The 11901-nt window shown below is 39.7% G+C and overlaps 1 long non-coding RNA gene across 1 annotated transcript in view; it reads right to left on the reverse strand.

Moving 5' to 3' along the window:
* The window catches only part of LOC119537479, a 28782-nt gene extending 17154 nt beyond the window's left edge, over window positions 1-11628 (reverse strand). The window contains exon 1 of the long non-coding RNA XR_005217440.1: window positions 11474-11628. This is a non-coding gene — a long non-coding RNA (uncharacterized LOC119537479). The remainder of the gene's footprint in view (window positions 1-11473) is intronic.
* Between the last annotated feature and the right edge of the window lie 273 nt (window positions 11629-11901).

Consider the following 11901-nt stretch of genomic DNA (forward strand, 5'->3'; position numbering starts at 1 on the left):
AAAATGTTCTTGAGTGGAAGGAGTCCTGACCTGGGAATTAAGATAGTTCATAGTCGATCCCTAGAGTTCCTGTGTGACCTCAAATGAATCAGTTAACTTTCTGGGCCTCCCTCATTTTGTCACCTGTAAAATGAATGATCTCCAAGACTTTTCAGTTCTGCCATTCTATAAAAGGCAGTTTGGTATAGCTAAATGGCCTGTGGGTTAGTGGGTTTGTATATCATTAATCACAGGATGGGGGGTGCAAACCTCCCATCCACCCATCAGCAAACAGTTACTAAAGCATACAGGATGCAAGGTCCTCAGAAAACTGTGGTAGAGAAGACAGGCTCTGTCCTCAGGAGCTCCCAGTCCGCAGGGAGCCTAGAGAAGCCCACATTTTCTTCCAGAGCCCACAGGTTTGAAGAGAGTGGATCCTAGATAGGTAGTTTCTGGGAATTTGGGCAGAGGGAGGAGTCAGAGTATTTTTGAGAAGCAGGGAGGTCTCTCAGACTGGGAAGAGGGGCAGAGTCTAAAGAACCAGGCAGGGTAGTGGTGGTGGTGGAGTACCCATGGAACCAGGGATACTAGCATATGAAATACTTCAGTGGTTCCAGGGAATAGACTTTAACTGCTGTTCTGGGACCAGGTCAAGCTTATCTTTCCTGAGGGCACTCCATCTTTTCCTAAGTACTCTTTAATGGACTAAGCCAACCTTATCAAAAAGCGCTGTGAGGTTGTGATTGATATGGGAGTGGATGGCAAGGGGCTCACAAGTGATTAGCCTGTGGGCTGTTGCCATAACTTAATCATTTATCTTCCTCCAAAAATCCCTAGAAGACAGTCTTGCACATGGCAGATGCTCATTTATGTTTTTAAAATTTAATTCCAGAATCACCAAATGAAAGCATGGTGAGCCCTCTTCCCTTACCCTCTCAAAAAATGTTGTGCTAATAACAACAACAAAACTCTTCTCTTGTTCATACTATCTCTTGTGACTTTAGTTCTTCAACAATAGACAAAAGCTTTCAATCCATATTTAGGCCATTCCTGGGATATTGTGTTTCATTCTAGGTGGCACTTGTGAAAAGGAACTTTGTTGAACTGTAGCATGTCCAAGAGAGGATGACCGAGATGGTTAGAGAGGCTAGAAATCATTTCCTATGAAGAGCAGTTGAGCATATTTAAACTGCAAGGACACAGTCCTCAGTGGGGAGGTGACAGCTGCCTCCAAACAAAGTGAAAGGCTGCCGGGAGGAGAAGGGCTTGTTTGATATTTCTCAAGTGAGTAGAAGCTGTAGGGGGCTAATTTTGGCTGGCATGACTGAGAACATTTTAATGATTATAACAGTCCAGAAATGGAATGGGCTTCCCCAGGAGGCCTTGATTTACAATCAGGAAGGTGTTTACTCAGAGGCTGGGCTCCATGTGTGGGGATTTTTATAGGAGAATTGCTGCAGAGGCTGAAAAATTAGGGGAAAAATGATTTTAAGCTCACTTTCAGGCATCTGTTTCTATGGCTAAAATTCTGGGTAAGAATATCAGACCTCAGCTGATTCCCATTGAAGATCTTTTCTTGATTCCAAGGCAGGAGGTGGAATAGTGAATGTTTAGGATTGGGGTAGGAGAGGAGAGAACTGACAATAGGAGGGTAGTAGACAAAGTGAGAAAGAGCCCAAGAACTGTGACCGTCCTAAGGGAAGGTGGCCTTAGTCCACTTCACAGTTTGTTTTTTTTTTCTTCCTGGGATAAGTTCTGTTTACCTTTTTGTGGAGAGGTGCCTGTTTGCTTAGAGAGTACCTTGGTTCATAGTTTTCTCTCACTTCATCCTACTAGCTCCTTTCTATGCATCACACTCTGTTTACCTCTTGCCAATCCTGATGAGTGGGAGTAACAGATTTAAAGAGGAAATGATAAGCAATTTAAAGTAGTGAGTGGGAGGGAGGCGGGGCAAGATGGAAGACTGGTGAGCTGTATGTTTTAGTTACTCCTCCAGGAAAGTAGGTAAAAAGCCAGGAACTGCGTGGACTGGACACCACAGAGCAATCTGTCTTTGGGCATACTTCATACAACACTCATGAAAACGTGGAACTGCTGAGATCAGCGAAATCTGTAAGTTTTTGCGGCCAGGGGACCCGCGCCCCTCCCTGCCAGGCTCAGTCCCGGGGGAGGAGGGGCTGTCAGCTCCAGGAAGGAGAAGGGAGAACTGCAGTGGCTGCTCTCATCGGAAACTCATTCTACTGATTCAAACTCCAACCATAGATAGACTGAGGCCAGACACCAGAGACTCTGAGAGCAGCCAGCCCAGCAGAGAGGAGACGGGCATAGAAGGAAAACAACACGAGAAGCTCCAAAGTAAAAGCAGAGGATTTTTGGAGTTCTGGTGAACACAGAAAGGGGAAGGGCGGAGATCAGGCCTTGAGGCGCATATGCAAATCCCGAAGCAAGGCTGATCTCTCTGCCCAGGGCACCTTTCCTTAATGGCCCTGGTTGCTTTGTCTATTAGCATTTCAATAACCCATTAGATCTCTGAGGAGGGCCGTTTTTTTTTTTTTTTTTTTTAAATCCTTTTTGCTTTTTCTAAAACAATTACTCTAAGAAACTCAATACAGAAAGCTTCAAAGAATTGAAATTTGGGCACGTCAAGTCAAGAGCAGAACTAAGAGAGCTCTGAGACAAAAGGCAATAATCCAGTGGCTGAGAAAATTCACTAAACAACACAACTTCCCAAGAAAAGGGGGGTGTCCGCTCACAGCCACCATCCTGGTGGACAGGAAACACTCCTGCCCATCGCCAGCCCCATAGCCCAGAGCTGCCCCAGACAACCCAGTGTGACGGAAGTGCTTCAAATAACAGGCACACACCACAAAACTGGGCGTGGACATTAGCCTTCCCTGCAACCTCAGCTGAATGTCCCAGAGCTGGGAAGGGGGAGCAGTGTGAATTAACAGAGCCCCATTCAGCCATCATTTGAGCAGACTGGGAGCCTCCCAACACAGCCCAGCAGCCCAGAACTGCCCTGGGGGGACGGCACTCACCTGTGACATAGCACAGTCATCCCTCAACAGAGGACCCGGGGTGCACAGCCTGGAAGAGGGGCCCACTTGCAAGTCTCAGGAGCCATACGCCAATACCAAAGACTTGTGGGTCAGTGGCAGAGACAAACTGTGGCAGGACTGAACTGAAGGATTAGACTATTGCAGTAGCTTTAAAACTCTAGGATCATCAGGGAGATTTGATTGTTAGGGCCACCCCCCCTCCCCGACTGCCCAGAAACACGCCCCACATACAGGGCAGGCAACACCAACTACACACACAAGCTTGGGACACCAATTGGGCCCCACAAGACTCACTCCCCCACTCACCAAAAAGGCTAAGCAGGGGAGATCTGGCTTGTGGAGAACAGGTGGCTCGTGGACGCCACCTGCTGGTTAGTTAGAGAAAGTGTACTCCACGAAGCTGTAGATCTGATAAATTAGAGATAAGGACTTCAACTGGTCTACAAACCCTAAAAGAACCCTATCAAGGACAGCAAATGCCACGAGGCCAAAAACAACAGAAAATTATAAAGCATATGAAAAAACCAGACGATATGGATAACCCAAGCCCAAGCACCCAAATCAAAAGACCAGAAGAGACACACCTAGAGCAGCTACTCAAAGAACTAAAGATGAACAATGAGACCATAGTACGGGATATGAAGGAAATCAAGAAGACCCTAGAAGAGCATAAAGAAGACATTGCAAGACTAAATAAAAAAATGGATGATCTTATGGAAATTAAAGAAACTGTTGACCAAATTAAAAAGATTCTGGACACTCATAGTACAAGACTAGAGGAAGTTGAACAACGAATCAGTGACCTGGAAGATGACAGAATGGAAAATGAAAGCATAAAAGAAAGAATGGGGAAAAAAATTGAAAAACTCGAAATGGACCTCAGGGATATGATAGATAATATGAAACGTCCGAATATAAGACTCATTGGTGTCCCAGAAGGGGAAGAAAAGGGTAAAGGTCTAGGAAGAGTATTCAAAGAAATTGTTGGGGAAAACTTCCCAAATCTTCTAAACAACATAAATACACAAATCATAAATGCTCAGCGAACTCCAAATAGAATAAATCCAAAAAAACCCACTCCGAGACATATACTGATCACACTGTCAAACATAGAAGAGAAGGAGCAAGTTCTGAAAGCAACAAGAGAAAAGCAATTCACCACATACAAAGGAAACAGCATAAGACTAAGTAGTGACTACTCAGCAGCCACCATGGAGGCGAGAAGGCAATGGCACGATATATTTAAAATTCTGAGAGAGAGGAATTTCCAGCCAAGAATACTTTATCCAGCAAAGCTCTCCTTCAAATTTGAGGGAGAGCTTAAATTTTTCACAGACAAAGAAATGCTGAGAGAATTTGCTAACAAGAGACCTGCCCTACTGGAGATACTAAAGGGAGCCCTACAGACAGAGAAACAAAGACAGGACAGAGAGACTTGGAGAAAGGTTCAGTACTAAAGAGATTCGGTATGGGTACAATAAAGGATATTAATAGAGAGAGGGAAAAATATGGCAAACATAATCCAAAGGATAAGATGGCCGATTCAAGAAATGCCTTCACGGTTTTAACGTTGAATGTAAATGGATTAAACTCCCCAATTAAAAGATATAGATTCGCAGAATGGATCAAAAAAAATGAACCATCAATATGTTGCATACAAGAGACTCATCTTAGACACAGGGACACAAAGAAACTGAAAGTGAAAGGATGGAAAAAAATATTTCATGCAAGCTACAGCCAAAAGAAAGCAGGTGTAGCAATATTAATCTCAGATAAAATAGACTTCAAATGCAGGGATGTTTTGAGAGACAAAGAAGGCCACTACATACTAATAAAAGGGGCAATTCAGCAAGAAGAAATAACAATCGTAAATGTCTATGCACCCAATCAAGGTGCCACAAAATACATGAGAGAAACATTGGCAAAACTAAAGGAAGCAATTGATGTTTCCACAATAATTGTGGGAGACTTCAACACATCACTCTCTCCTATAGATAGATCAACCAGACAGAAGACCAATAAGGAAATTGAAAACCTAAACAATATGATAAATGAATTAGATTTAACAGACATCTACAGGACATTACATCCCAAATCACCAGGATACACATACTTTTCTAGTGCTCACGGAACTTTCTCCAGAATAGATCATATGCTGGGACATAAAACAAGCCTCAATAAATTTAAAAAGATTGAAATTATTCAAAGCACATTCTCTGACCACAATGGAATACAATTAGAAGTCAATAACCATCAGAGACTTAGAAAATTCACAAATACCTGGAGGTTAAACAACACACTCCTAAACAATCAGTGGGTTAAAGAAGAAATAGCAAGAGAAATTGCTAAATATATAGAGACGAATGAAAATGAGAACACAACATACCAAAACCTATGGGATGCAGCAAAAGCAGTGCTAAGGGGGAAATTTATAGCACTAAACGCATATATTAAAAAGGAAGAAAGAGCCAAAATCAAAGAACTAATGGATCAACTGAAGAAGCTAGAAAATGAACAGCAAACCAATCCTAAACCAAGTAGAAGAAAAGAAATAACAAGGATTAAAGCAGAAATAAATGACATAGAGAACAAAAAAACAATAGAAAGGATAAATATCACCAAAAGTTGGTTCTTTGAGAAGATCAACAAGATTGACAAGCCCCTAGCTAGACTGACAAAATCAAAAAGAGAGAAGACCCATATAAACAAAATAATGAATGAAAAAGGTGACATAACTGCAGATCCTGAAGAAATTAAAAAAATTATAAGAGGATATTATGAACAACTGTATGGCAACAAACTGGATAATGTAGAAGAAATGGACAATTTCCTGGAAACATATGAACAACCTAGACTGACCAGAGAAGAAATAGAAGACCTCAACCAACCCATCACAAGCAAAGAGATCCAATCAGTCATCAAAAATCTTCCCACAAATAAATGCCCAGGGCCAGATGGCTTCACAGGGGAATTCTACCAAACTTTCCAGAAAGAACTGACACCAATCTTACTCAAACTCTTTCAAAACATTGAAAAAAATGGAACACTACCTAACTCATTTTATGAAGCTAACATCAATCTAATACCAAAACCAGGCAAAGATGCTACAAAAAAGGAAAACTACCGGCCAATCTCCCTAATGAATATAGATGCAAAAATCCTCAACAAAATACTTGCAAATCGAATCCAAAGGCACATTAAAAAAATCATACACCATGACCAAGTGGGGTTCATTCCAGGCATGCAAGGATGGTTCAACATCAGAAAAACAATCAATGTATTACAACACATTAAAAACTCGAAAGGGAAAAATCAATTGATCATCTCAATAGATGCTGAAAAAGCATTTGACAAAATCCAACAACCCTTTTTGATAAAAACACTTCAAAAGGTAGGAATTGAAGGAAACTTCCTCAACATGATAAAGAGCATATATGAAAAACCCACAGCCAGCATAGTACTCAATGGTGAGAGACTGAAAGCCTTCCCTCTAAGATCAGGAACAAGACAAGGATGCCCGCTGTCACCACTGTTATTCAACATTGTGCTGGAAGTGCTAGCCAGGGCAATCCGGCAAGACAAAGAAATAAAAGGCATCCAAATTGGAAAAGAAGAAGTAAAACTGTCATTGTTTGCAGATGATATGATCTTATATCTAGAAAACCCTGAGAAATCAACGATACACCTACTAGAGCTAATAAACAAATTTAGCAAAGTAGCGGGATACAAGATTAATGCACATAAGTCAGTAATGTTTCTATATGCTAGAAATGAACAAACTGAAGAGACACTCAAGAAAAAGATACCATTTTCAATAGCAACTAAAAAAATCAAGTACCTAGGAATAAACTTAACCAAAGATGTAAAAGACCTATACAAAGAAAACTACATAACTCTACTAAAAGAAATAGAAGGGGACCTTAAAAGATGGAAAAATATTCCATGTTCATGGATAGGAAGGCTAAATGTCATTAAGATGTCAATTCTACCCAAACTCATCTACAGATTCAATGCAATCCCAATCAAAATTCCAACAACCTACTTTGCAGACTTGGAAAAGCTAGTTATCAAATTTATTTGGAAAGGGAAGATGCCTCGAATTGCTAAAGACACTCTAAAAAAGAAAAACGAAGTGGGAGGACTTACACTCCCTGACTTTGAAGCTTATTATAAAGCCACAGTTGCCAAGACAGCATGGTACTGGCACAAAGATAGACATATAGATCAATGGAATCGAATTGAGAATTCAGAGATAGACCCTCAGATCTATGGCCGACTGATCTTTGATAAGGCCCCCAAAGTCACCGAACTGAGCCATAATGGTCTTTTCAACAAATGGGGCTGGGAGAGTTGGATATCCATATCCAAAAGAATGAAAGAGGACCCCTACCTCACCCCCTACACAAAAATTAACTCAAAATGGACCAAAGATCTCAATATAAAAGAAAGTACCATAAAACTCCTAGAAGATAATGTAGGAAAACATCTTCAAGACCTTGTATTAGGAGGCCACTTCCTAGACTTTACACCCAAAGCACAAGCAACAAAAGAGAAAATAGATAAATGGGAACTCCTCAAGCTTAGAAGTTTCTGCACCTCAAAGGAATTTCTCAAAAAGGTAAAGAGGCAGCCAACTCAATGGGAAAAAATTTTTGGAAACCATGTATCTGACAAAAGACTGATATCTTGCATATACAAAGAAATCCTACAACTCAATGACAATAGTACAGACAGCCCAATTATAAAATGGGCAAAAGATATGAAAAGACAGTTCTCTGAAGAGGAAATACAAATGACCAAGAAACACATGAAAAAATGTTCAGCTTCACTAGCTATTAGAGAGATGCAAATTAAGACCACAATGAGATACCATCTAACACCGGTTAGAATGGCTGCCATTAAACAAACAGGAAACTACAAATGCTGGAGGGGATGTGGAGAAATTGGAACTCTTATTCATTGTTGGTGGGACTGTATAATGGTTCAGCCACTCTGGAAGTCAGTCTGGCAGTTCCTTAGAAAACTAGATATAGAGCTACCATTCGATCCAGCGATTGCACTCCTCGGTATATACCCGGAAGATCGGAAAGCAGTGACACGAACAGATATCTGCACGCCAATGTTCATAGCAGCATTATTCACAATTGCCAAGAGATGGAAACAACCCAAATGTCCTTCAACAGATGAGTGGATAAATAAAATGTGGTATATACACACGATGGAATACTACGCGGCAGTAAGAAGGAACGATCTGGTGAAACATATGACAACATGGATGAACCTTGAAGACATAATGCTGAGCGAAATAAGCCAGGCACAAAAAGAGAAATATTATATGCTACCACTAATGTGAACTTTGAAAAATGTAAAACAAATGGTTTATAATGTAGAATGTAGGGGAACTAGCAGTAGAGAGCAATTAAGGAAGGGGGAACAATAATCCAGGAAGAACAGATAAGCTATTTAACGTTCTGGGGATGCCCAGAAATGACTATGGTCTGTTAATTTCTGATGGTTGTAGTAGGAACAAGTTCACTGAAATGTTGCTATATTATGTAACTTTCTTGGGGTAAAGTAGGAACATGTTGGAAGTTAAGCAGTTATCTTAGGTTAGTTGTCTTTTTCTTACTCCCTTGCTATGGTCTCTTTGAAATGCTCTTTTATTGTATGTTTGTTTTCTTTTTAACTTTTTTTTTCATACAGGTGATTTGAAAAAAGAAGGGAAAGTTAAAAAAAAAAAAAAAAAGAGAAAAAAGAGAAAAAAGACAAACAAGGGAAAAAAAAAAAAAAAAAAAGAAAAAATATGTGGTGCCCCCTTGAGGAGCCTGTGGAGAATGCAGGGGTATTCGCCTGCCCCACCTCCATGGTTGCTAGCATGACCACAGACATAGGGGACTGGTGGTTTGATGGGTTGAGCCCTCTACCATAAGTTTTACCCTTGGGAAGACGGTTGCTGCAAAGGAGAGGCTAGGCCTCCCTGTATTTGTGCCTAAGAGTCTCCTCCTGAATGCCTCTTTGTTGCTCAGATGTGGCCCTCTCTCTCTGGCTAAGCCAACTTGAAAGGTGAAATCACTGCCCTCCCCCCTACGTGGGATCAGACACCCAGGGAAGTGAATCTCCCTGGCAACGTGGAATGTGGCTCCCAGGGAGGAATGTAGACCTGGCACCGTGGGACGGAGAACATCTTCTTGACCAAAAGGGGGATGTGAAAGGAAATGAAATAAGCTTCAGTGGCAGAGAGATTCCAAAAGGAGCCGAGAGGTCACTCTGGTGGGCACTCTTATGCACACTTTAGACAACCCTTTTTAGGTTCTAAAGAATTGGGGTAGCTGGTGGTGGATACCTGAAACTATCAAACTACAACCCAGAACCCATGAATCTCGAAGACAGTTGTATAAAAATGTAGCTTATGAGGGGTGACAATGGGATTGGGAAAGCCATAAGGACCAAACACCACTTTGTCTAGTTTATGGATTGATGTGTAGAAAAGTAGGGGAAGGAAACAAACAGACAAAGGTACCCAGTGTTCTTTTTTACTTCAATTGCTCTTTTTCACTCTAATTATTATTCTTGTTATTTTTGTGTGTGTCCTAATGAAGGTGTCAGGGATTGATTTAGGTGATGAATGTACAACTATGTAATGGTGCTGTAAACAATCGAAAGTACAATTTGTTTTGTATGACTGCGTGGTATGTGAATATATCTCAATAAAATGATGATAAAAAAAAAAAAAAAAAAAAAAAAAAAAAAAAAAAAAAAATAAAGTAGTGAGTGGAAGCCAGACTTGTGCTCTGTTTTTATTCCTTCCCTATTACTGTAGGTCAGTGAGTAGAAGTTTGATTAAAATACCTGATATGCATCTCTTGCCTTGTCTTTTTGTTGGCTTTGACAGCTTTATTTGATTTTGCTTGGTTGTAGCCTAGCTTTATTGTCTGGGTTATTTTTTTCCCCCACACATAATGCAGTGTACTAAAGACAGAGCTATCCTGCCTGCAACACTGTCTAATGGTCCAGACATATTGCCTTCAATTGACATTATAGCTGTATCTGGCATAATGTCCTTTTTCATACATTTGTGTGGAATATGAAAGCATTTTGAAAGCAGAAACTCACTATACAGATGTAAATTACTATTTTGGATAATATGCACTTCTTGGGGTGAACTTTTTGTGGATATTTGCTAGTATCTTACCAGCAGAACATGATTTTATTGGTTTTATGATACATTATTAGATGGTTACAATGGTTTTTGCAAATTGGCACCTTTAGTTTTTGGTGACTTCATGTGTCTGTAGTTTCAAAATATCCTTTCTTCTAGACACAAGGCCTTGATGAAATTTCATCATTGATCCTCTACTTTCTTACTCAAAACATTGCATACCACTTTGATATCCTTTGTCAAGGGGAAAACATTCTCTTTTTTAAATTTCACCAATTGGCAAGTTGGCAACAGAAACCTTTTTTTTTTTATGTTTAAATTTCAAATCACGTTATAATTTTAAAAAAAATATATAAAACTAAACCAAAAAATCAAATCACAGCCTGCATTTTGTTTGAGGAGCACATGCCTAGGAAATTAACCATTTTTAACTAAAGGTCTTCAATTCATTACCAGTTACAGCTGAATCTTCTTACAGTGTTGCTAGACATATCCAATTCAACTTGTATTGCAATAAAATTATTGTACTATGTGTATTATTACTAGAAGTAATATCAAGAATTTAATTTTAGATAGGACCGTCTTTAATCTGACTACCTATTGTGTACTTGCTCATATAACGGTTTGATCTTTTCTTTTCAATGACCCTTATCTCCCCATCCCCAAAAAAACTCCTTGCTTTATGACCACAGATAACATCTAGTATAGGATTGTTACTAGTACAGGGCACACAGTAACCAGGTAAATGTTTATTGTATGGGTGAATTGAACTTACTGTTATCTGTATCATTTTAAGTATCACCAGTTGCAACCAGATGAGCACCAGTTTGAAAACTCTGATATAAGGGAAAATGCAGAAAATGTCATCATCAATAAAAATATAAAGCTAGAAAATCAAAGAAAAAAAATGGAAGGCTTCCATTCTTGATCAAAATATTGCTCAGCTGTGTAAGGAAAATGGAGATATGATATATTCAGAAAACCTGAATTGGTTGAAGAATATCTCAAATATTTCCAATGCCTAGTCTTGTGAAAAGAATAAAACTCCTTAAAAATTCTAAACACAACAAGAAGGTTTTAGGCAATATCAAAATCACGAAAGATAATATTTATTAGAATCAAGCTTTTTCTCTTACGTCTTCATTCTTGTCAATTATTGACAAGAAAGGAAAGAAGAAGGAAAAACACATGTAAAAAGTCTTAGTCAAAACTCATTGTCAGATATATTGTCTCCCCACAAAAGTAATCCCAAGACAAGGCCAAAGGAGGTGCTTACCTCTCAGGATCCTTATTTAGATGAAGACAGTGAGTACCACGTAGCCAGCTTTTCCAGAGATGATAATTGCTTATGAAGATGTTAAAACTGCTTCATACTGTTTGGATGATGTGTTCCTAACAAATTCCAAAAAGCTGAAGAAGTCACACAAGGAAATCATTGTTGGCCCTGTATTAGGAGTTGCTGTCCCTGAAATAAACAGCTGTCTTAGTAGCATAGAGCCTCCTTTGTCATCCAGTCCATCTGTGCTGGAAATGAAAATGTAACCCAGAAGGTGAATTTTGGATGGGAAGCAGGCACATTGAGTCCTGAAAAAATGCAGCAATTGATCACATTCAAGAGATGTTTCTAACTCAGAAGACTTTTCTATCAGAACTTACCCCTGTAGTTGGAGTAGTCTCTGTAGTTAACTGTCCTTAGTAAATCCC

Source organism: Choloepus didactylus, chromosome 6, assembly GCF_015220235.1.
Source record: "Choloepus didactylus isolate mChoDid1 chromosome 6, mChoDid1.pri, whole genome shotgun sequence".
Classification (NCBI taxonomy): Eukaryota; Metazoa; Chordata; class Mammalia; order Pilosa; family Megalonychidae; genus Choloepus; species Choloepus didactylus.